The sequence below is a fragment of the Delphinapterus leucas genome, chromosome 1 (genome assembly GCF_059928025.1).
Source record: "Delphinapterus leucas isolate spDelLeu-1000000601 "Yukka" chromosome 1, BTC_Dleu_Yukka2, whole genome shotgun sequence".
NCBI lineage: Eukaryota > Metazoa > Chordata > Mammalia > Artiodactyla > Monodontidae > Delphinapterus > Delphinapterus leucas.
This window is the reverse complement of record NC_143129.1, coordinates 37,371,069-37,396,396: the sequence shown is the minus strand read 5'-3', so window position 1 is coordinate 37,396,396 and position 25,328 is coordinate 37,371,069. Positions and strand designations below refer to the sequence as shown.

At 52.0% G+C, this 25,328-nt stretch overlaps 7 pseudogenes; 6 read left to right on the top strand and 1 right to left on the bottom strand.

Annotated features, from left to right (window-relative positions):
• Positions 1–5,454: 5,454 nt before the first annotated feature.
• On the bottom strand, positions 5,455–10,396 carry LOC149750465 (putative POM121-like protein 1; annotated as a pseudogene).
• Positions 10,397–10,944: 548 nt separating this feature from the next.
• On the top strand, positions 10,945–14,689 carry LOC149750463 (putative POM121-like protein 1; annotated as a pseudogene).
• LOC149750464 (U2 spliceosomal RNA) lies at positions 13,045–13,150 on the top strand (annotated as a pseudogene).
• A 55-nt stretch (positions 14,690–14,744) lies between the features above and the next one.
• LOC149750461 (putative POM121-like protein 1) lies at positions 14,745–18,489 on the top strand (annotated as a pseudogene).
• On the top strand, positions 16,845–16,950 carry LOC149750462 (U2 spliceosomal RNA; annotated as a pseudogene).
• A 55-nt stretch (positions 18,490–18,544) lies between the features above and the next one.
• LOC149750460 (putative POM121-like protein 1) lies at positions 18,545–19,238 on the top strand (annotated as a pseudogene).
• A 1,406-nt stretch (positions 19,239–20,644) lies between these two features.
• LOC149750459 (U2 spliceosomal RNA) lies at positions 20,645–20,750 on the top strand (annotated as a pseudogene).
• Positions 20,751–25,328: the final 4,578 nt, after the last annotated feature.

Sequence of the window (25,328 nt, the reverse complement as noted above, 5' to 3'; positions counted from 1 at the left end):
AAAGTTGTCCACATTGCCTAATGCTTCCGATAAGTTCAGGAATATAGGTCTGAGAAGCACCCAAGAGGTTACTGGTGATCATTGTGGGTGAAATGTAAGGGAGAGCTGGGAGCAGAAGCCAGATCTTAGGTGCGGGGTTGAAGAGTAAGTTGGGTGAGGAGGATGGAGACCAGGAGTGTAGATAACACTTTCAAGAACTTTGTCGTCAAAGGGAGGAGAAAGACCAGGTGTTAGCTGGAGGAAGTGGTGGGGTGGAGGGTGTTTGTTGTCTTAAATACCATTTGGGGGAAAAAAAAACCCTCAATCATGACACGTTTCAATTTAAACTTTCCAACTGGCTAACCCCAAACGGAAAGAATCACATTTTTAATTACATAAATTCTAAAAGTCTCCATATTTTCAAAGTTTGGTAGTGCCTGGTCCTTAAACAGTCCTATATTATAACTGTTTAAAGAGCAGTGGCAATTTCGCAAACCAAAGTCAACAATAAAGTGAGATTCCAAACATTTGTCCTATGTTTATAATGACAGATAATGAGCTTCAAGGCAATATAAAATTTATTCAAACATTCAGACCTTACATCTTAGTTTAAAACATTTTTTTGAAGTATAATTGATTTACAACACTATATCGGTTTCAGGTGTACAACATAGTTTTTCAATATTTTTACAGGTTGTATTCCATTTGAAGTTATTATAGGCACTTCCCTGGTGATCCAGTGGTAAAGAATCTGCCTTCCAATTCAGGGGACACAGGTCTGATCCCTGGTCGGGGAACTAAGATCCTACAGGCGGCAGGGCAACTAAGCCCACGTGCCACAACTACTGAGCCCATGTGCCCTGGAGCATGCAAGCCACAACTAGAGAGAAACCTCCACACCACAACGAAGAGCCCACGTGCTGCAATGAAAGATCCCGCACGCCTCAGTGAAGATCCTGCGTCTCGCAACTAAGACCCAATGCAGCCAAAAATAAATTAAATAAATAAATAAATAATAAACCTTTGAAAAACTAAAGTTATTATAATATATTGGCTCTATTCCCTGTGCTGTACAATATATCCTTGTAGCTTATCTATTTTATACACAGTAGTTTGTACCTCTTAATCCCGTCCTCCTATTTTGCCTCTCCCCACTGGTAGCCACCACTTTGCTCAATAGACCTTACATATTAGTTTTGATTCATTTCATTATTCATTTTCATGAGATATCTGGGAGTTCAGCAGCTTTCAAGATTTCGAAAGGGGGAATTCCCTGGCAGTCCAGCGGTTGGGACTCTGGGCTTTCACTGCCAGGGACCAGGGTTCAATCCCTGGTCTGGTATTTAGGAACCTGCAGGCCTCGCAGTGTGGCCAAAAAAGAAAAAAATGATTTAAAAAGGGAACATGGGGCTTCCCTGGTGGCGCAGTGGTTGGGAGTCCGCCTGCCGATGCAGGGGACATGGGCTCGTGCCCCGGTCGGGGAAGATCCCACACGCCATGGAGCAGCTAGGCCCATGAGCCATGGCCGCTGAGACTGTGTGTCCGGAGCCTGTGCTCTGCAACAGGAGAGGCCACAACAGTGAGAGGCCCGCGTACCGCAAAAAAAAAAAAAAAAAAAGGGAACATGCAGTCAATTGTGTATTGGTTTTATGGTTTGTAGAAATGCCACGCAGTTGGGCACATTTCTATGGCGGTGGGGGAAGAGCTAGTAGTTAGGAAGGGTGTGGGCTGGGTTTTAGGAAGGAGGAAGATACATAAAGATGGGTTTTCTCTTAGCTTGTGTTCCTCCAAATGCAGAGCCTGAGACAAGGATTTGCATGAGACTTGTTTTGGGAAATGATCCCAAGGGACAGATGTGGGGGATTGAGAAGGAGGAAAAAACAGTCCAAGAAATATCATGAAATTGATCACTACTGTGGGCCGCTGAGCTTTGATCCCACTGGGGACCCTCTAAGGAGCAATGCAGAACGTGCCTCAAAATTATCCACCTGAGAGGTGGAGGAGGGGAGTATGCACTCACTGCACTCGCTGGTTCCTGCCTTTCAATGCGCCAAGGCTTACCCCCTGGGGTGTTAACTCCCTGGAACTTCCATATTTGCTCAGAATTACTTGGAAGGCTTGTTAAGACACAGATTGCTGAGTCCCACTTCCAGAGAACCTAACACAGGGCTAGCTGCTGAGAATTTTTGTTTCAAAGAGGTTCCCAGATGATGTTAATTCTGCTGGTCTGGGGTCCTTACTTTTGAGAATCAATAACTTAGAGGTTTGAACTTTGAATGGTGACAACATGGGGGAGAAGGAAAGTTGACTCAAAGTCATGGAGTTGTGAGCCAGCATTCAGTGTTCTGGAATTGCAAGTGTTTGGCCACGTCTGGTATGTTTTGAGAGTGACGAGGAGAGACTGAGAGGTCAGCAAGAGCTAAATGGTCAAGCACCCTGAATGCCAAGCAAAGGAACTTGAACTTGATTCTGTAGGTAATAGGAGCCATTGGAAAATTTTAAGCAGGGGAGGATTCTGTTTCTATTTATGCTTCAGAAAGAGCACAGTGGTCTGGGTAGAAAGGGGTGAGCTAGGGGGATATGACCATAGAAGTCTGCAAAATGAACAGCCTGACCTTGGCACTCGTGGGGATGTGGGGCCTCTCTTAACGAGCATGATGGTGTCACAATCCTTGATGTGCAGTCTGAGAAGCTATTGATTCCACAGTTTCTGGCCCCGGAACCTGAGTATCTGATCCTCCATGTAAGGTCCTCCAGCCTCTTCAATCTTCTCTTTCAAGTCGTGGATGGAGTCATCAGGGTCAATGGTGTAAGGCTTGCCCTGGCCACTGGAGTCCTTCATGAAGACCTGGATCTCAGGGGGGAAGGTCTCCAGCACCTGGAGGCTCCTGAAAGGAGAGACAGTGGTGTCCACTGGGGCCACATGTCTTCTTGTTTTCATAGTTTTGCCTTTCCCAGAATGTCATATGGTTGGAATCATCCAGTGTGTAGTCTTTTCAGACTGGTTTCTTTCAACTAGCGATATGCATTTAAGCTTCTTCCATGGCTTTTCATACATCACCACTCACAGTAACAAATTATTTTTTTCTTGTGATGAGAGCTTTTAAGATCTACTCTCTTAGCAACTTTCAAATACACAACAATATTGTTAGCTATAGTCACTACACTATACATGACATCCCCAGGACTTATTTATCTTATAACTTTAAGTTTGTACCTTTGGACCACTTTCAGCTATTTCACCCACCTCCCACCTCTGGCAACCAGTCTATTCTATGTATCTGTGAGTTGTTTCTTCTTTTTTTTTTAAAGATTCCACATATAAGTGATCTCATACAGTATTTATGTTTCGCCCTCTGACTTAATGCACTTAGCATAATGCCCTCAAGGTCTATCTGTGTTGTCACAAATGGCAGATTTCCTTCTTTTCATGTGGCTGAATAAAATTCCGTTATCTATCTATCTACCTACCTATCTATCTATCTATCTATATCTATATGTCACATTTTCTTTATCCATTCACCTGTTGGACACTTAGTTGTTTCCTAGTCTTGCTTTGCCTATTTTATTTTTTTACACACACTGCATGACATGTGGGCCTTAATTCCCTGACCAGGGATCAAACCCATGCCCCCTGCAGTGGAAGTGTGGAGTCTTAACCACTGGACCACCAGGGAAGTCCCCTGCTTTGCCTATTTTAGAATCAGATTATTTGTTTTTGTTTGTTTGTTTTTTTGCTATGGAGTTGTTTGAATTCCTTATAGATTTTGGATATTAACCTCTTATCATACATGTGGTTTGCAAATATTTTTTCCCATTCCTAGGTTGCCTTTTCATTTTGTTGATTGTTTCTTTTGCTCTCCAGGAGCTTTTTAGTTTGATGTAGTCCCGTTGGTTGCTTGTGGTTTTGTTGTCATACCCAAAAAATCATCACCAAGACCAATGTTAAGGAGCTTTCTCTTTATGTTCTCTTCTAGGAGTTTTACAGTTTCAGGTCTTACATTTAAGTCTTTAATCCATTTCAAGTTAATTTTTACAAATGGTGTAAGATAGGGGTCCACTTTCTTTGTTTTGTATGTGGGTATCCAGTTTTCCCAACACCATTTACTGAAGAGACTATCTTTTCCCTGTTGAGTATTCTTGGATCCCTGTCAATTAGTTGCCTGTATGTGTGTGGATTTATTTCTCGGCTCTTGATTCTGTTGCATTGGTGTATGTGTCTGTTTTCATGCCAGTACCATACTATTTTGATTACTCTAGCTTTGTAGTATAATTTGAAATCAGGAAAAGTGTTGCCTCCAGCTTTGTTCTTCTTTCTCAGGATTGCTGTGGCTTTTGAAGTCTATTGCAGTTCCATACGAATTTTAGGATTGTTTTTCCTATTTATGTAAAAAATGTCATTGGAATTTTGATAGGGATTGCACTGGATCTGTAGATTGCTTTAGGTTGTATGGACATATACTCTCTGAGTGAGATGTGCATGTAAATGATTTGCCTAAGACTTATTAAAGCAAAACAAAAAAAGTCAAAGAAACTGCTACATTAGAAAATACTAAACGTGTAGAGTATGGGCGGCTGGTGTGTGCTCGGGATGACCCAGCCCCCTCGAGGCCAGAGAGGTGGGTGGGAAGCAGCAATTACAACAGACAAGGATGACCCTCCCTGTTTACCCCTCCCTCTGGGCCCATTTTATTCCGGGCTGCATCGATTAAACTCAAAACACACTTTCAATATAGGGCCCTTGTAGCCATCTTGTTGTGCTACTCTTCACAACCCATGAGCAGGGTCACAGGAAACTGTTAACAGGTCTGGCTTTCCATGTTACCACTCATACAAGCCAGTGCTTTTCCACACTTGATCTACAGATCACAGACATGTGAGGATTATGCAAAAGAACAAGAACAAAGCTTTATTATAAGTTTCACATCGAAACAGGGTCCACACGAGGCCCAGCCTGGGAGGAGGTGGACACTGATGGCCTCGCCCCAAAATTATTGGCTCAGGCCAACTTCCTCCTCTTAAACCCCAAGGTAATGAATCGCGACGTGGAGGAGAATGACTTGGTCGATGGCCCAGTGGTTTTTTGTCCAGCCAAGCCCTGGGCAGGTGATGAGGGGGCCCTAACAGCAAGGCTGCACCTTGCTGTGCCCACTGCGGAGCTGAGGCTGATAGGAGTAGAGGCCGGAACCGACACACCCCTAAAGTCAGCCTTGGCTGGGCATGGGCTGCGCCCTCCGCTGGAAGTAGGGGGGCCCTGCCTGGGTGCGCCCACGGGGATGTGACTTAAGATGGGGGCAGTAGTGCCTCCAAACCCAGGCTTCTTCTTAGGGCTGGGTCCCATGGTCACCATGGGTTGGCTCTGGTGAGGAGGGCCCCAGGAGTTCAGGCCCACGCTGCCCCCATTGCTGTGTGTGGTGCTCAGGGGCCCCCTCGTTCCTGCTGTAACACTGAGAGCTGCAAACATGCAGCTCAGATCTAGGGCAGCCGCTCTGCTCCCAAAACCCAGCTGTGTGCTGGCATGGGTGCCCACGGTGGAATTTGTGGATGATGAACCCCCAGAAGATGCTTGTGCGGGGCCACCCGAAGCTGGGGGGCCTGGAGCAGAGGCAAAGGCTGGAGCTTTCCGTTTGCTATGCTGGGGAGAGCTGCCCAGGTCCCCGATGGCATAGGTCTCACCCCGCAGCGCACTGTTGATGCGCCGGAACGCTGCTTCCATCTCCGATTCTAGGTCTTCGGCGGTGACCCGGAAACCCGGCTCAAGGGCTGGGGGCAGCCTCAGAGGCTCCCCTCGCCTGTGCGGCAGCAGAGGAATCCTGCATTTTCAGGGCCTGGGACTGTCAGATGTGCGGGAGCCGTTCCTCCAGGGCCCTTTCTGCCCTCTTGCTGCCTCTGCATTTTTGTTACGCTGGCTTTTCCTCTGGTAAACCACCGGAGCTGCAGAGAGCGATGGAGGGCCCTCCTCGCCCCCTGTCTTTGCAGACTTCTGGGGCAGCCCTTGCGGTATGGCGGGACCCTCCTTCCCTTCACTGGCAGGAAACCTCGGGTGGAGCTATATGAGCTCGTGATGGCGTTTCTTTGGGGGCAGGAGCTCATACAAGAGGTCTGGAGTTTCCTGGCGGATCTGTTCTCTGTCCACTTGGCATGGAGGTCTCTCTGCAGAGGTCCAGGCCTAGGCACGAAAAAAGAGCCTCCCAGGGGCCTAAATGCAGATCGTACGCCACTGGTGTCATTGGGGCCGCTTCTCTGGTCATCGTCCTTCCCTGTGACTGTGGGGACTTCCTCCTGCTTGGCCATCCCTTGCCCGCTCTCTCCCAGGGCCCTCAACACCGTCTTCTCTGTGCTGTAGTTCGGGACACAGCTGGGTGTCGTGGCCGGAACTGGCTGCCCCCACGCCACACTGACAGTGACTGTGTCCACTGCGGACACTGAGCTGCGGGACGTCGTGGAGGTGTGAGCACCCATCACTGCCTTCTTCCGATGGCCTCGCCTGAAGATGGAGATAAGGACCCCCATAAGGAGTGCAGCGTCTGCGGGATGGTAGAATGGGGTCTCAGAGACTCTGTGGCAAAGCGCAGATGCAGAGTCACTGGACACTTGTGGGCTGGCCTGCGAGTGGATAGCCGGCCATAGACAGCTGGGTGACCCGGGACGGCCACGGGAAGTTGGTGGGCGCGGGGAGCGGGCTGGGGGCAGCCGAGCCTTCCTGGCAGGTGCTGATCCCCCAGTGCCCGGGGAGAGGGTGAGGGGCAGGGCCTACCTAAGTAACTGCTCCTAGAGAACTTGGGTGAGGTCGGTCATGGGATAGAGAGCTGGGCTCCGAGCACTCTCCTTCAGCTGCCAACTCGGCCAAAAGCGGAGTGCGCTCTCTTTGGCCTGTTGCCTTTTTATACTCTGAAACCTGTGAGCGAACAATGCGCGTGCGTTGGCGGGGCCCAAAAGCTTAGGGAGGGGTGGCGCATGCGTAGAGTACACGTCAGGCCCTGGGGCGCACAGTTGAGGATGCGCGCCCCTGGACCGTCTAGCGCTTCTGAATCTCCCGGGGGTCTGAGGGCTGGAGGTGTTTGCCTTGAGGGTGATGAGCTTCTTGGCAGGACAGCTGGCCCTTCTCCCCTGGCCGCGCCCCAGTGCTGTCGGGGTAACTAAATGTACTGGACGGGATCCTTGCCCAGCAACGTGGAGCAAGGCTGCTGGCTGTGCAGCTCCCACAAGAGGCGGCAGCTTTAGCAGCAGCGCCTCTGCATCCTCCTGCCCTTTCCCCTGGCGGCACTGGAGGGGAGAGCCGCTAAGAACGGAAGTGCCCACACCATCCAGATCCTGCTGGGGTGACACCTGAAGTGGTGGCCAGGGCTGGCTGAGAGAGCCATACTTACCATATGACCCAAAAACCCACTCCTAGGCAATTAACCAAGAGAAAAACTTTTCACAAAACACGTATGTGAATGTTTTAGCTATCTTGTCCACAATTCCTAAATATAGGACTATTGAGGTTATCCAATTTTCTTGAGTTTGTCATTTTTTAATTGTTCTTGGAATAACACTATGTATACGTATTGTTTCACAGTCTAGAGTTAATATTTTACCAATTAAATAAAATACAGAAGGCTTACATCCATATAGATTCTTTTACCTTCCACTCTTTGTTATAGCTGTCATATGTGTCACCTTTATATGACTTCAGTGCCACCCTCTGAGACTGTGGTATCCTTATTTCATACATATACAGGGAATTCCCTGGCGGCCCAGTGGTTAGGACTCAGCACTTTCACTGCTGGGGCCCCGGGTTCAGACCCTGGTAGGGGAACTAAGATCCCGCAGGCCACGCAGGCGTGGCCAAAAAAAAAAAAAGTCATACATATATAAAATAATGTAAGAGGATAATTTTTCTAGATACATGCCATTTTTGTTGCCCTTCCTTTGTTCCTGAAGTTGCAAGCTTACTTCTTTCTCGTGTCATTTCACTTCAGCCTGAAGATGTTCCTTTCATGTAATATTTTTATAGCAAATTGTCTGGTGATGAATTCTCTTAGTTTTCTCTCATCTCCATCAGACTTCATTTTGGCTTTTGTTTGGCTTTCAGTCTTTAAGGATATCCTTGCTTTAAGGATATCATATCCTGGTTTGGTCTTTTCCTTTAATACTTTAAAGATGTTATTCCATTCTTTTCTGGTCTCTGTTTTCTGATGAGACATCACAGTCCTTCAAGTTGACATTCTGTGATGTATAACAGGTCGGTTTCCTTGACTGCTTTCAAGATTATTCTTCACCTTGGCTTTTTTATCAGATTGTGTGTCAGGGTGAGGCTTTCTGAGCTTAGGTCTGTGTCTCGAAATCAGTGACCTTTTCAACTATTCTTTTCCTCATATATTTTCTTCTGTACCTTTCCTTCAGACCCTCCAGTGGCACAAAAGGTAGAACTTGCAATATTGTTTCACATGTCTCTGAGACTTAATTTTTCTTCAGTCATGTATCCTCTTTGTTTTTCAGATTGTGCCATTTCTATTGATCCATAAGTTTTCTGAATCTTTCCTCTGTTTTCTCTGTTCTGTTATTCAGCCCATCCAGTGAATGTTTGTTTCTGGATATTGCATGTTAAGTTCTAAGCTTTCCATTTGCTTCTTTTTCATAGTTTGTACTTCTCAGTGAAGAACTTCTTTCCATTAATTTCAAGAGGATTTACTTTTAACACATTGAGCATGGTTGTAATGGATGCTTTGTCTGCTAATTCCTCCATGTGGGTTATTTCAGGGCTGGATCTGTTGATTGCATTTTTCTCTTGAGAATTTGTCACATTTCCCTGGTTCTTTGTATGCTCTGTTGTGTGATTTTGGGTGGTATCCTAGAAAGTTTGCTTATTATGTTTCGAGACTCTGGTTCCTATTAAAATCCTCAGGAGATTGATACTTTCTCTTTTTCTGTGGTTTTTATTAAGCAATTCATGAACCTATGGTCAAACAGGTATTGTGCTTTGTCTTCTGAGTTGTTCCAGTCTTGGTGCAGTTTTCAGGACACTGCTGTGCTGTTTGTGTCCACATGGTGCACGTACCACTCAGTGGTTAATCTCGGAATTGAGTGGCAGTTTATACTGTAGTTCACTTCTGCAAGCCTCTACTCTGCCTCGTAGGCTCTGTCTGTGCATGAGGCTCAGGGGGATCCCAGGAATTATGTGAGCTCATACACAGACCTAAATAATCTCCTCCTATAGTTCTCTCCTCTTTGGAATTCTACCCACATTCTCAGGCTTCAGGGGCCCCTCCTACATGTTCCTTAAAGTGTTTAAGCCGCCATGCTGTCATGCAGTTCCCTATGACCAGGTTGACCTTTCAGGTGAAATAGCAAGAGAAAAGAAAGGAAAATAACGGGCATGCCCCCACACTCTTCAGACAATAGGAGCCTCTTAACCTGTTCCTTTGTCCAGAGACACAGGCCATTTCTCAGTGATGGCCTTTGCCATCACGGAGGTTGCAGGGGAGATGTGGTAAATGGGGAGAAAAAGACCAATGGGGATGACCGCCTCACTCCTCAACATCCAAGCCCCCCACTTTCTCACTTGTCTGGCTAGAAATAAAAGTTTGATTCCCATGGTTTTAACTTTCAGCTGCTGCTGGACTTTGCATGCTTTGCATAAGCTGGGAGACAGAGGCAAAAAAAAAACTCACCCTGTTACAGGTTGTTATTCAACTTTGGACTTCCAGGCCCCATCTGCCTGTTAGCGTTCACTTCTTAGAGTTTCAAGTGCATGCTCTTTGTCCTCCATCTTGCTCCATGCGGCCCTCAAGCCCTCGTAATATGACCACATTTCTCGTGCCACATGTAAACATTCTAACATTTTGCAGATACTGAATTAAAAATCTATTATTTACATTGACTTCACCATTTTCATTTTCCTGGTGTGTTCATTAGAAAAGTCAAAATTACATATGTGCCTGGCGCATTATGTACTTTTTGGTGAGCAGTGATCCAGAGGATGGAAGTGTATGCCTCCTTCGACTCCTTCAACTTAACCCCACTCTGGGGCAATGTCCCAGCCAGGCAGAAACTGCAGGTGGAGCTGGAGACCTGGAAGAGTTTGGCTATACTTCCAGCTCAGCCCAAAGCCCAAGGATGATTCTGGACTTTCATTCTGACTCGTGCATTTCAGATCTTTCTGGGTTTGGACCTGGTATATATGTCCCTCCCAGCCCGCCCTGCCTGCCCCTTCAGTTGTCACCCCAGCAGGATCTGGGTGGCTCGGGCACTTCTGGGTTTTGTTTTTTTTTCCTTTGCACTTCTGTTCTTAGCGGCCCTCTCCTCCAATGTTGCCAGGCGGGAGGGCAGGCGGACGCACAGGCGCTGATGCCAAATCTGCCACCTCGGGCGGCGGCTGCCGAGCCAGGTACCCTGCTCTCCAGCTTTCCTGCTCTGGTGGCCGGGGACCCATCCTGTACAGTTAGAGCCGGCCGGGGGAGAAGGGGCAGCTGCCCTGCCAAGAAGCTCAGCACCCTCAAGGCAAACACCTCCAACCCTCAGACCCCCGGGAGATTCAGAAGCGCTAGACGGTCCAGGAGCGCGCATCCTCACCTGTGCACCCCAGGATCTGACATGTACGCTGCGCATGCGCCACCCCTCCCTAAACTTTTGCGCCCCGCCAACGCACGCCCATTGTTCGCTCACAGGTTTCAGAGTATGAAAAGGCAACAGGCCAAAGAGAGCGCACTCCGCTTTTGGCCGAGTTGGCAGCTGAAGGAGAGTGCTCGGAGCCCAGCTCTCTATCCCATGACCGACCTCACCCAAGTTCTCTAGGAGCAGTTACTTAGGTAGGCCCTGCCCCTCACCCCCGCCCCGGGCACTGGGGGACCAGCACCTGCCAGGAGGGCTCGGCTGCCCCCAGCCCGCTCCCCGCACCCACCGACTTCCTGTGGCCGTCCCGGGTCACCCAGCTGTCTATGGCCGGCTATCCACTCGCAGGCCAGCCCACAAGTGTCCAGTGACTCTGCATCTGCGCTTTGCCACAGAGTCTCTGAGATCCCATTCTACCATCCCGCAGACCCTGCACTCCTTATGGGGGTCCTTATCTCCATCTTCAGGCGAGGCCATCGGAAGAAGGTGGTGATGGGTGCTCGCACCTCCACGACATCCCGCAGCTCAGTGTCCGCAGTGGACACAGTCACTGTCAGTGTGGCGCAAGGGCAGCCAGTGCCGCCCACGACACCCAGCTGTGTCCCCAACTACAGCACAGAGAAGACGGTGTTGAGGGCCCTGGGAGAGAGCGGGCAAGGGATGGCCAAGCAGGAGGAAGTCCCCACAGTCACAGGGAGGAACGAAGACCAGAGAAGCGGCCCCGATGACACCGGGGGCGCACGATCTGCATTTAGGCCCCTGGGGGTCTTTCTTCGTGCCCAGGCCTGGACCTCTGCAGAGAGACCTCCACGCCAAGAGGGCAGAGGACAGCTCCAACAGGAAACTCCAGACCTCTTGTATGAGCTCCTGCCTCAAAAGAAACGCCATCACGAGCTCATGTAGCTCCACCCGAGGTTTCCCGCCAGTGCAGAGAAGGAGGGGTCCCGCCATGCCCCAGAAGTCCGCAAAGACAGGGAGCGAGGAGGGCCCTCCGTCGCCCTCTGCAGCTCCGGTGGTTTCCCAGAGGGAAAAGCCAGCCTGACAAAGATGCAGAGGCAACAAGAGGGCAGAAAGGGCCCTGGAGGAAGGGCTCCCGCACATCTGACAGTCCCAGGCCCCGAAAACGCGGGATTCCTCTGCTACCGCACAGGCGAGGGGAGCCTCTGAGGCTGCCCCCAGCCCCTGAGCCGGGTTTCCGGGTCACCGCCGAAGACCTAGACCCGGAGAAGGAAGCAGCGTTCCGGCGCATCGACAGTGCGCTGCGGGGTGAGACCTATGCCATCGGGGGCCTGGGCGCCATGCAGCCTTCGTGTCTTTTCCCCCTCCCTGCCGCAGCTGACAGTCCCAGGCGACGAAAACGCAGGGTTCCTCTGCTGCTGCACAGGCGAGGGGAGCCTCTGAGGCTCCAGACCTCTTGTATGAGCTCCTGCCTCAAAAGAAACGCCATCACGAGCTCATATAACTCCACCCGAGGTCTCCCGCCAGTGCAGAGAAGGAGGGGTCCCGCCATACCGCATGGGCTGCCCCAGAAGTCCGCAAAGAAAGGAGCGAGGAGGGCCCTCCGTCGCCCTCTGCAGCTCCTGTGGTTTCCCAGAGGACAAGCCAGCCTGACAAAGATGCAGAGGCAACAAGAGGGCAGAAAGGGCCCTGGAGGAACGGCTCCCGCACATCTGACAGTCCCAGGCCCCGAAAACGCAGGATTCCTCTGCTGCCGCACAGGCGAGGGGAGCCTCTGAGGCTGCCCCCAGCCCCTGAGCCGGGTTTTCGGGTCACCGCTGAAGACCTAGACCCCGAGAAGGAAGCAGCGTTCTGGCGCATCGACAGTGCGCTGTGGGGTGAGACCTAGGCCATCGGGGGCCTGGGCGCCACGCAGCCTTCCTGTCCCTTCCTGCTGCCTGCCGCAGAGGCTGCTTCTCCGCAGAAAATGTTTCATAGTTATTTGTATTTTAATAGGATCATGGTACATTAAAATGTATTAGTGCTTGCCTGTGAACACTAAGGTCACTTGGCTTGTAATTTTCTATATTGTTCTATATTTTTGTGACCAAAGGCATTACTTGGGGGAATTAAAAGAATATCTTGAAGCGATTTTGGCTTTTGATCTGCCACTAATTCCTATTTAATCTTAATTCAGGGGTCGGATTCTTTGACCCAAGGAAACAGAATAGTATAAAAAGAATGTGAGTGTCAGATGGTGGCAGTGATTAAGTATAGCAAGAGACGCCTTTGCAAAAGTTACTGTTGGTCCCAGAAGACTCTCACTTAGCTGTGTGACCCTGGGCAAGTCACTTCACCTAAATCTCTGAATTATAGGGCTGTGCCGATGATTTAAAAGTGACTGGGCACGGTGGACGCTCGGAAATCCTGGGTTCTCAATAAAGCCACTGCCCTGCTCCTTGGTCCTTTGGAATTACTATATTAGTAAAATTTATACTTGACAGTAATTTTAGCTTAAAGTTTATTTTGTCTACTTCATCTCAGCCTTTTGGCTAAGAGCAAGTGTAGTATCTGTTCTTGTCAATTTAAATAGCAAGAGAAAAGAAAGGAAAATAACGGGCATGCCCTCACACTCTTCAGACAATAGGAGCCTCTTAACCTGTTCCTTTGTCCAGAGACACAGGCCATTTCTCAGTGAAGGCCTCTGCCATCACGGAGGTTGCAGGGGAGATGTGGTAACTGGGGAGAAAAAGGCCAATGGGGATGACCCCCTCACTCCTCAACATGCAAGCCCCCCACTTTCTCACTTGTCTGGCTAGAAATAAAAGGTTGATCCCACGGTTCTAACTTTCAGCTGCTGCTGGACTTGGCGTGCCGTGCGTAAGCTGGGAGACAGAGGCAGGAAAACAACCACCATAATCACCCTGCTACGGGCTGTTATTCAACTTTGGACTTCCAGGCCCCATCTGCCCGTTAGCGTTCACTTCTTAGAGTTTCAAGTGCATGCTGTTTGTCCTCTATCTTGCTCCATGCGGCCCTCAAGCCCTCGTAATATGACCACATTTCTCGTGCCACATGTAAACATTCTAACATTTTGCAGATACTGAATTAAAAATCTATTATTTACATTGACTTCACCATTTTCATTTTCCTGGTGTGTTCATTAGAAAAGTCAAAATTACATATGTGCCTGGCGCATTATGTACTTTTTGGTGAGCAGTGATCCAGAGGATGGAAGTGTATGCCTCCTTCGACTCCTTCAACTTAACCCCACTCTGGGGCAATGTCCCAGCCAGGCAGAAACTGCAGGTGGAGCTGGAGACCTGGAAGAGTTTGGCTATACTTCCAGCTCAGCCCAAAGCCCAAGGATGATTCTGGACTTTCATTCTGACTCGTGCATTTCAGATCTTTCTGGGTTTGGACCTGGTATATATGTCCCTCCCAGCCCGCCCTGCCTGCCCCTTCAGTTGTCACCCCAGCAGGATCTGGGTGGCTCGGGCACTTCTGGGTTTTGTTTTTTTTTCCTTTGCACTTCTGTTCTTAGCGGCCCTCTCCTCCAATGTTGCCAGGCGGGAGGGCAGGCGGACGCACAGGCGCTGATGCCAAATCTGCCACCTCGGGCGGCGGCTGCCGAGCCAGGTACCCTGCTCTCCAGCTTTCCTGCTCTGGTGGCCGGGGACCCATCCTGTACAGTTAGAGCCGGCCGGGGGAGAAGGGGCAGCTGCCCTGCCAAGAAGCTCAGCACCCTCAAGGCAAACACCTCCAACCCTCAGACCCCCGGGAGATTCAGAAGCGCTAGACGGTCCAGGAGCGCGCATCCTCACCTGTGCACCCCAGGATCTGACATGTACGCTGCGCATGCGCCACCCCTCCCTAAACTTTTGCGCCCCGCCAACGCACGCCCATTGTTCGCTCACAGGTTTCAGAGTATGAAAAGGCAACAGGCCAAAGAGAGCGCACTCCGCTTTTGGCCGAGTTGGCAGCTGAAGGAGAGTGCTCGGAGCCCAGCTCTCTATCCCATGACCGACCTCACCCAAGTTCTCTAGGAGCAGTTACTTAGGTAGGCCCTGCCCCTCACCCCCGCCCCGGGCACTGGGGGACCAGCACCTGCCAGGAGGGCTCGGCTGCCCCCAGCCCGCTCCCCGCACCCACCGACTTCCTGTGGCCGTCCCGGGTCACCCAGCTGTCTATGGCCGGCTATCCACTCGCAGGCCAGCCCACAAGTGTCCAGTGACTCTGCATCTGCGCTTTGCCACAGAGTCTCTGAGATCCCATTCTACCATCCCGCAGACCCTGCACTCCTTATGGGGGTCCTTATCTCCATCTTCAGGCGAGGCCATCGGAAGAAGGTGGTGATGGGTGCTCGCACCTCCACGACATCCCGCAGCTCAGTGTCCGCAGTGGACACAGTCACTGTCAGTGTGGCGCAAGGGCAGCCAGTGCCGCCCACGACACCCAGCTGTGTCCCCAACTACAGCACAGAGAAGACGGTGTTGAGGGCCCTGGGAGAGAGCGGGCAAGGGATGGCCAAGCAGGAGGAAGTCCCCACAGTCACAGGGAGGAACGAAGACCAGAGAAGCGGCCCCGATGACACCGGGGGCGCACGATCTGCATTTAGGCCCCTGGGGGTCTTTCTTCGTGCCCAGGCCTGGACCTCTGCAGAGAGACCTCCACGCCAAGAGGGCAGAGGACAGCTCCAACAGGAAACTCCAGACCTCTTGTATGAGCTCCTGCCTCAAAAGAAACGCCATCACGAGCTCATGTAGCTCCACCCGAGGTTTCCCGCCAGTGCAGAGAAGGAGGGGTCCCGCCATGCCCCAGAAGTCCGCAAAGACAGGGAGCGAGGAGGGCCCTCCGTCGCCCTCTGCAGCTCCGGTGGTTTCCCAGAGGGAAAAGCCAGCCTGACAAAGATGCAGAGGCAACAAGAGGGCAGAAAGGGCCCTGGAGGAAGGGCTCCCGCACATCTGACAGTCCCAGGCCCCGAAAACGCGGGATTCCTCTGCTACCGCACAGGCGAGGGGAGCCTCTGAGGCTGCCCCCAGCCCCTGAGCCGGGTTTCCGGGTCACCGCCGAAGACCTAGACCCGGAGAAGGAAGCAGCGTTCCGGCGCATCGACAGTGCGCTGCGGGGTGAGACCTATGCCATCGGGGGCCTGGGCGCCATGCAGCCTTCGTGTCTTTTCCCCCTCCCTGCCGCAGCTGACAGTCCCAGGCGACGAAAACGCAGGGTTCCTCTGCTGCTGCACAGGCGAGGGGAGCCTCTGAGGCTCCAGACCTCTTGTATGAGCTCCTGCCTCAAAAGAAACGCCATCACGAGCTCATATAACTCCACCCGAGGTCTCCCGCCAGTGCAGAGAAGGAGGGGTCCCGCCATACCGCATGGGCTGCCCCAGAAGTCCGCAAAGAAAGGAGCGAGGAGGGCCCTCCGTCGCCCTCTGCAGCTCCTGTGGTTTCCCAGAGGACAAGCCAGCCTGACAAAGATGCAGAGGCAACAAGAGGGCAGAAAGGGCCCTGGAGGAACGGCTCCCGCACATCTGACAGTCCCAGGCCCCGAAAACGCAGGATTCCTCTGCTGCCGCACAGGCGAGGGGAGCCTCTGAGGCTGCCCCCAGCCCCTGAGCCGGGTTTTCGGGTCACCGCTGAAGACCTAGACCCCGAGAAGGAAGCAGCGTTCTGGCGCATCGACAGTGCGCTGTGGGGTGAGACCTAGGCCATCGGGGGCCTGGGCGCCACGCAGCCTTCCTGTCCCTTCCTGCTGCCTGCCGCAGAGGCTGCTTCTCCGCAGAAAATGTTTCATAGTTATTTGTATTTTAATAGGATCATGGTACATTAAAATGTATTAGTGCTTGCCTGTGAACACTAAGGTCACTTGGCTTGTAATTTTCTATATTGTTCTATATTTTTGTGACCAAAGGCATTACTTGGGGGAATTAAAAGAATATCTTGAAGCGATTTTGGCTTTTGATCTGCCACTAATTCCTATTTAATCTTAATTCAGGGGTCGGATTCTTTGACCCAAGGAAACAGAATAGTATAAAAAGAATGTGAGTGTCAGATGGTGGCAGTGATTAAGTATAGCAAGAGACGCCTTTGCAAAAGTTACTGTTGGTCCCAGAAGACTCTCACTTAGCTGTGTGACCCTGGGCAAGTCACTTCACCTAAATCTCTGAATTATAGGGCTGTGCCGATGATTTAAAAGTGACTGGGCACGGTGGACGCTCGGAAATCCTGGGTTCTCAATAAAGCCACTGCCCTGCTCCTTGGTCCTTTGGAATTACTATATTAGTAAAATTTATACTTGACAGTAATTTTAGCTTAAAGTTTATTTTGTCTACTTCATCTCAGCCTTTTGGCTAAGAGCAAGTGTAGTATCTGTTCTTGTCAATTTAAATAGCAAGAGAAAAGAAAGGAAAATAACGGGCATGCCCTCACACTCTTCAGACAATAGGAGCCTCTTAACCTGTTCCTTTGTCCAGAGACACAGGCCATTTCTCAGTGAAGGCCTCTGCCATCACGGAGGTTGCAGGGGAGATGTGGTAACTGGGGAGAAAAAGGCCAATGGGGATGACCCCCTCACTCCTCAACATGCAAGCCCCCCACTTTCTCACTTGTCTGGCTAGAAATAAAAGGTTGATCCCACGGTTCTAACTTTCAGCTGCTGCTGGACTTGGCGTGCCGTGCGTAAGCTGGGAGACAGAGGCAGGAAAACAACCACCATAATCACCCTGCTACGGGCTGTTATTCAACTTTGGACTTCCAGGCCCCATCTGCCCGTTAGCGTTCACTTCTTAGAGTTTCAAGTGCATGCTGTTTGTCCTCTATCTTGCTCCATGCGGCCCTCAAGCCCTCGTAATATGACCACATTTCTCGTGCCACATGTAAACATTCTAACATTTTGCAGATACTGAATTAAAAATCTATTATTTACATTGACTTCACCATTTTCATTTTCCTGGTGTGTTCATTAGAAAAGTCAAAATTACATATGTGCCTGGCGCATTATGTACTTTTTGGTGAGCAGTGATCCAGAGGATGGAAGTGTATGCCTCCTTCGACTCCTTCAACTTAACCCCACTCTGGGGCAATGTCCCAGCCAGGCAGAAACTGCAGGTGGAGCTGGAGACCTGGAAGAGTTTGGCTATACTTCCAGCTCAGCCCAAAGCCCAAGGATGATTCTGGACTTTCATTCTGACTCGTGCATTTCAGATCTTTCTGGGTTTGGACCTGGTATATATGTCCCTCCCAGCCCGCCCTGCCTGCCCCTTCAGTTGTCACCCCAGCAGGATCTGGGTGGCTCGGGCACTTCTGGGTTTTGTTTTTTTTTCCTTTGCACTTCTGTTCTTAGCGGCCCTCTCCTCCAATGTTGCCAGGCGGGAGGGCAGGCGGACGCACAGGCGCTGATGCCAAATCTGCCACCTCGGGCGGCGGCTGCCGAGCCAGGTACCCTGCTCTCCAGCTTTCCTGCTCTGGTGGCCGGGGACCCATCCTGTACAGTTAGAGCCGGCCGGGGGAGAAGGGGCAGCTGCCCTGCCAAGAAGCTCAGCACCCTCAAGGCAAACACCTCCAACCCTCAGACCCCCGGGAGATTCAGAAGCGCTAGACGGTCCAGGAGCGCGCATCCTCACCTGTGCACCCCAGGATCTGACATGTACGCTGCGCATGCGCCACCCCTCCCTAAACTTTTGCGCCCCGCCAACGCACGCCCATTGTTCGCTCACAGGTTTCAGAGTATGAAAAGGCAACAGGCCAAAGAGAGCGCACTCCGCTTTTGGCCGAGTTGGCAGCTGAAGGAGAGTGCTCGGAGCCCAGCTCTCTATCCCATGACCGACCTCACCCAAGTTCTCTAGGAGCAGTTACTTAGGTAGGCCCTGCCCCTCACCCCCGCCCCGGGCACTGGGGGACCAGCACCTGCCAGGAGGGCTCGGCTGCCCCCAGCCCGCTCCCCGCACCCACCGACTTCCTGTGGCCGTCCCGGGTCACCCAGCTGTCTATGGCCGGCTATCCACTCGCAGGCCAGCCCACAAGTGTCCAGTGACTCTGCATCTGCGCTTTGCCACAGAGTCTCTGAGATCCCATTCTACCATCCCGCAGACCCTGCACTCCTTATGGGGGTCCTTATCTCCATCTTCAGGCGAGGCCATCGGAAGAAGGTGGTGATGGGTGCTCGCACCTCCACGACATCCCGCAGCTCAGTGTCCGCAGTGGACACAGTCACTGTCAGTGTGGCGCAAGGGCAGCCAGTGCCGCCCACGACACCCAGCTGTGTCCCCAACTACAGCACAGAGAAGACGGTGTTGAGGGCCCTGGGAGAGAGCGGGCAAGGGATGGCCAAGCAGGAGGAAGTCCCCACAGTCACAGGGAGGAACGAAGACCAGAGAAGCGGCCCCGATGACACCGGGGGCGCACGATCTGCATTTAGGCCCCTGGGGGTCTTTCTTCGTGCCCAGGCCTGGACCTCTGCAGAGAGACCTCCACGCCAAGAGGGCAGAGGACAGCTCCAACAGGAAACTCCAGACCTCTTGTATGAGCTCCTGCCTCAAAAGAAACGCCATCACGAGCTCATGTAGCTCCACCCGAGGTTTCCCGCCAGTGCAGAGAAGGAGGGGTCCCGCCATGCCCCAGAAGTCCGCAAAGACAGGGAGCGAGGAGGGCCCTCCGTCGCCCTCTGCAGCTCCGGTGGTTTCCCAGAGGGAAAAGCCAGCCTGACAAAGATGCAGAGGCAACAAGAGGGCAGAAAGGGCCCTGGAGGAAGGGCTCCCGCACATCTGACAGTCCCAGGCCCCGAAAACGCGGGATTCCTCTGCTACCGCACAGGCGAGGGGAGCCTCTGAGGCTGCCCCCAGCCCCTGAGCCGGGTTTCCGGGTCACCGCCGAAGACCTAGACCCGGAGAAGGAAGCAGCGTTCCGGCGCATCGACAGTGCGCTGCGGGGTGAGACCTATGCCATCGGGGGCCTGGGCGCCATGCAGCCTTCGTGTCTTTTCCCCCTCCCTGCCGCAGCTGACAGTCCCAGGCGACGAAAACGCAGGGTTCCTCTGCTGCTGCACAGGCGAGGGGAGCCTCTGAGGCTCCAGACCTCTTGTATGAGCTCCTGCCTCAAAAGAAACGCCATCACGAGCTCATATAACTCCACCCGAGGTCTCCCGCCAGTGCAGAGAAGGAGGGGTCCCGCCATACCGCATGGGCTGCCCCAGAAGTCCGCAAAGAAAGGAGCGAGGAGGGCCCTCCGTCGCCCTCTGCAGCTCCTGTGGTTTCCCAGAGGACAAGCCAGCCTGACAAAGATGCAGAGGCAACAAGAGGGCAGAAAGGGCCCTGGAGGAACGGCTCCCGCACATCTGACAGTCCCAGGCCCCGAAAACGCAGGATTCCTCTGCTGCCGCACAGGCGAGGGGAGCCTCTGAGGCTGCCCCCAGCCCCTGAGCCGGGTTTTCGGGTCACCGCTGAAGACCTAGACCCCGAGAAGGAAGCAGCGTTCTGGCGCATCGACAGTGCGCTGTGGGGTGAGACCTAGGCCATCGGGGGCCTGGGCGCCACGCAGCCTTCCTGTCCCTTCCTGCTGCCTGCCGCAGAGGCTGCTTCTCCGCAGAAAATGTTTCATAGTTATTTGTATTTTAATAGGATCATGGTACATTAAAATGTATTAGTGCTTGCCTGTGAACACTAAGGTCACTTGGCTTGTAATTTTCTATATTGTTCTATATTTTTGTGACCAAAGGCATTACTTGGGGGAATTAAAAGAATATCTTGAAGCGATTTTGGCTTTTGATCTGCCACTAATTCCTATTTAATCTTAATTCAGGGGTCGGATTCTTTGACCCAAGGAAACAGAATAGTATAAAAAGAATGTGAGTGTCAGATGGTGGCAGTGATTAAGTATAGCAAGAGACGCCTTTGCAAAAGTTACTGTTGGTCCCAGAAGACTCTCACTTAGCTGTGTGACCCTGGGCAAGTCACTTCACCTAAATCTCTGAATTATAGGGCTGTGCCGATGATTTAAAAGTGACTGGGCACGGTGGACGCTCGGAAATCCTGGGTTCTCAATAAAGCCACTGCCCTGCTCCTTGGTCCTTTGGAATTACTATATTAGTAAAATTTATACTTGACAGTAATTTTAGCTTAAAGTTTATTTTGTCTACTTCATCTCAGCCTTTTGGCTAAGAGCAAGTGTAGTATCTGTTCTTGTCAATTTAAATAGCAAGAGAAAAGAAAGGAAAATAACGGGCATGCCCTCACACTCTTCAGACAATAGGAGCCTCTTAACCTGTTCCTTTGTCCAGAGACACAGGCCATTTCTCAGTGAAGGCCTCTGCCATCACGGAGGTTGCAGGGGAGATGTGGTAACTGGGGAGAAAAAGGCCAATGGGGATGACCCCCTCACTCCTCAACATGCAAGCCCCCCACTTTCTCACTTGTCTGGCTAGAAATAAAAGGTTGATCCCACGGTTCTAACTTTCAGCTGCTGCTGGACTTGGCGTGCCGTGCGTAAGCTGGGAGACAGAGGCAGGAAAACAACCACCATAATCACCCTGCTACGGGCTGTTATTCAACTTTGGACTTCCAGGCCCCATCTGCCCGTTAGCGTTCACTTCTTAGAGTTTCAAGTGCATGCTGTTTGTCCTCTATCTTGCTCCATGCGGCCCTCAAGCCCTCGTAATATGACCACATTTCTCGTGCCACATGTAAACATTCTAACATTTTGCAGATACTGAATTAAAAATCTATTATTTACATTGACTTCACCATTTTCATTTTCCTGGTGTGTTCATTAGAAAAGTCAAAATTACATATGTGCCTGGCGCATTATGTACTTTTTGGTGAGCAGTGATCCAGAGGATGGAAGTGTATGCCTCCTTCGACTCCTTCAACTTAACCCCACTCTGGGGCAATGTCCCAGCCAGGCAGAAACTGCAGGTGGAGCTGGAGACCTGGAAGAGTTTGGCTATACTTCCAGCTCAGCCCAAAGCCCAAGGATGATTCTGGACTTTCATTCTGACTCGTGCATTTCAGATCTTTCTGGGTTTGGACCTGGTATATATGTCCCTCCCAGCCCGCCCTGCCTGCCCCTTCAGTTGTCACCCCAGCAGGATCTGGGTGGCTCGGGCACTTCTGGGTTTTGTTTTTTTTTCCTTTGCACTTCTGTTCTTAGCGGCCCTCTCCTCCAATGTTGCCAGGCGGGAGGGCAGGCGGACGCACAGGCGCTGATGCCAAATCTGCCACCTCGGGCGGCGGCTGCCGAGCCAGGTACCCTGCTCTCCAGCTTTCCTGCTCTGGTGGCCGGGGACCCATCCTGTACAGTTAGAGCCGGCCGGGGGAGAAGGGGCAGCTGCCCTGCCAAGAAGCTCAGCACCCTCAAGGCAAACACCTCCAACCCTCAGACCCCCGGGAGATTCAGAAGCGCTAGACGGTCCAGGAGCGCGCATCCTCACCTGTGCACCCCAGGATCTGACATGTACGCTGCGCATGCGCCACCCCTCCCTAAACTTTTGCGCCCCGCCAACGCACGCCCATTGTTCGCTCACAGGTTTCAGAGTATGAAAAGGCAACAGGCCAAAGAGAGCGCACTCCGCTTTTGGCCGAGTTGGCAGCTGAAGGAGAGTGCTCGGAGCCCAGCTCTCTATCCCATGACCGACCTCACCCAAGTTCTCTAGGAGCAGTTACTTAGGTAGGCCCTGCCCCTCACCCCCGCCCCGGGCACTGGGGGACCAGCACCTGCCAGGAGGGCTCGGCTGCCCCCAGCCCGCTCCCCGCACCCACCGACTTCCTGTGGCCGTCCCGGGTCACCCAGCTGTCTATGGCCGGCTATCCACTCGCAGGCCAGCCCACAAGTGTCCAGTGACTCTGCATCTGCGCTTTGCCACAGAGTCTCTGAGATCCCATTCTACCATCCCGCAGACCCTGCACTCCTTATGGGGGTCCTTATCTCCATCTTCAGGCGAGGCCATCGGAAGAAGGTGGTGATGGGTGCTCGCACCTCCACGACATCCCGCAGCTCAGTGTCCGCAGTGGACACAGTCACTGTCAGTGTGGCGCAAGGGCAGCCAGTGCCGCCCACGACACCCAGCTGTGTCCCCAACTACAGCACAGAGAAGACGGTGTTGAGGGCCCTGGGAGAGAGCGGGCAAGGGATGGCCAAGCAGGAGGAAGTCCCCACAGTCACAGGGAGGAACGAAGACCAGAGAAGCGGCCCCGATGACACCGGGGGGCGCACGATCTGCATTTAGGCCCCTGGGAGGGCTTTCTTCGTGCCCAGGCCTGGGACTCTGCAGAGAGACCTCCACGCCAAGAGGGAGAGGACAGATCCATCAGGAAACTCCAGACCTCTTGTATGAGCTCCTGCCCCCAAAGAAACGCCATCACGAGCTCATATAGCTCCACCCGATGTTTCTCGCCAGGTTTCCAACCCGGGGGCGCACGATCTGCATTTAGGTCCCTGGGGGTCTCTTTCTTCATGCCCAGGACTGGACCTCTGCAGAGAGACCTCCACGCCAAGAGGGCAGAGGACACATCCAATAGGAAACTGCAGACCTCTTGTATGAGCTCCTGCCTCAAAAGAAACGCCATCACGAGCTCATGTAGCTCCACCCGAGGTTTCCTGCCAGTGCAGAGAAGGAGGGGTCCCGCCATACCGCAAGGGCTGCCCCAGAATTCCACAAAGAAAGGGAGCAAGGAGGGCCCTCCGTCACCCTCTGCAGCTCCTGTGGTTTTCCAGAGGAAAAGCCAGCCTGACAAAGATGCAGAGGCAACAAGAGCGCAGAAACGGCCTTGGAGAAAGGGCTCCCGCAAATCTGACAGTCCCAGGCCCTAAAAACGCAGGATTCCTCTGCTGCCGCACAGGCGAGGGGAGCCTCTGAGGCTCCAGACGTCTTGAATGAGCTCCTGCCTCAAAAGAAATGCCATCAGGACCTCACATAGCTCCACCTGGGTATCCAAATATGTATGCATCTCCCCTCCCTTCCCCCTTAGCAGTTGATTCTAGCAGCTGATTTGCAGTGAGACTTCCTGGTGGTCAGGTGACCACCCTGAATGACCGGTAGTCTACTTGACTCTGTAACCGACTCAAAACCCAGGACATTCCAAACCAACTGCCCACATGACAGTTGCACAGAGAATTAGCATCATCTTCAACTGATCAAACCTGGATGATGAGCAGTTAATATTCATTAGCTGGGAAAAGGGTCTACTGGGCTGGTGTTTTGGTGGCTTAACAGATGAAGTTTACTGGCCCCCAGGGTCTCACCGACTAGAAACTGACCAATCCTCTGAGCAGCTTGGACTAAGGCCTGGCTAAGAGCGGGCAGTGGCTGCACGGGCTCTGAGTGGGCACCTTCCCTGCCCAATCCTCCCTCAGCCAGATCCAGGCTCTGCTGTACAAACTACAGCCATTGCTCCTGAATCTACTTGCTGGTATTAGTTCCACAGTACCTTCAATGGAGTGGTTAGTGGGGGTGCTATTTGTGTCCCTACCCTGTTGTTTGGCCACATGCTGATTCTGATGTGCCTGAACCACCGCTGCGGATGGCCAGCAGATTATCTTGATCACAGATGATATTCTTGTACATCCTGTGTTTGATTCCTTTATAATCTTCCTTTTCTTCTTGGTACCCAAGTCATGATCCTGGAAAACACAACAAAAGCTGACAGAACTATTGATATGTTGCTGGGAGAAGACCATGCAGAGGTGTCAATTCATTCCCAGGTCACACGTCTGTTCTCTTTGTTCACCAGCCTCCTAGGGGAGTCTAGGGGAGTCAAGTGAATCGAAGCTGAGCTGAGAAGAGGGTGTTGCAATGTGGTGTGCACTTAAAATAGCCAGCAGGCTGACTGCACGGGGACATGACTTCATTTAGTGAGATAATATAGAAGGGGAGCACAGCACAGTGACCGACAGAGTGGGGGCTGGTGCCTGATGGTCTGGATTCAAATCATACCAGAAGCCACATGAACCTGGGAAGGTTATGCAGACCCTCTGTCCTCAGTTCCTTGTTCTGTGATAGTGGAAATGTTAATAGGGTCCACTTATTAGTATTACATGATGAAGCTTAATACAGCAAATCAGGTAGACCCTGATGAAAAATGATGGTTACTTCCTAAGCGCTACCTAAGTGTTCAAATATTAAATGTCTGGAAGAATAAGCAAGAAATGTGGTAGTGCTGCCTCCAGAGAGGGGACCAGGATGCCACAGGGCAGGGGAGTGGGGAAGGTTATGGGTGTGATGCTTTAGAGCTTGTGAAGAATATCTGTCATCATCTCCTGTGATCCCCACATCAGCCCCGTGGGGAACTCATGGCAGGTGCTGTGAACCATATTTTATGGTACATGGCACTAAAATGTTGAGATTTTAAGTGACTTTCCCGGAGTCACAAAGCTGATGACAGATGGATGTGGGACAGGAATGTAGTTGGTTCCCTGGGACAGAAATCCCTGAACCCCTGAATCCTCTAGATGGTGCTCTGGACTCCTGAGCCCAGGGCTCCCCTCCCTCCATCCCCCCAATCCTCCTGCCTGCCCCATGGTTGCTCCAAGGACAGGAGGGGTCTGAGCCAACAGGAGGGCCCATGCCTGACCCACTGCCTCCCTTACATGTTGATCCCTGACCCCACAGCTCTTAAATATTCCTGAAAGAAGGTCCCTTGAAGGATCAGGGGGTCCCATCTACGTCCCTCCTCCCTCAGTGTCTTCACACACTGGGTGAGCCTCCTGGTGGTCTGACCAGTGGTCGGCTTGTCTCCAAGTGGCTCAGAGCCCTGGTCTCTCCAAGCCAGTTGCCCACATGGCACGTCTCTAACAAATTAGCTTGGTCTTCAACAACCAGCCCTG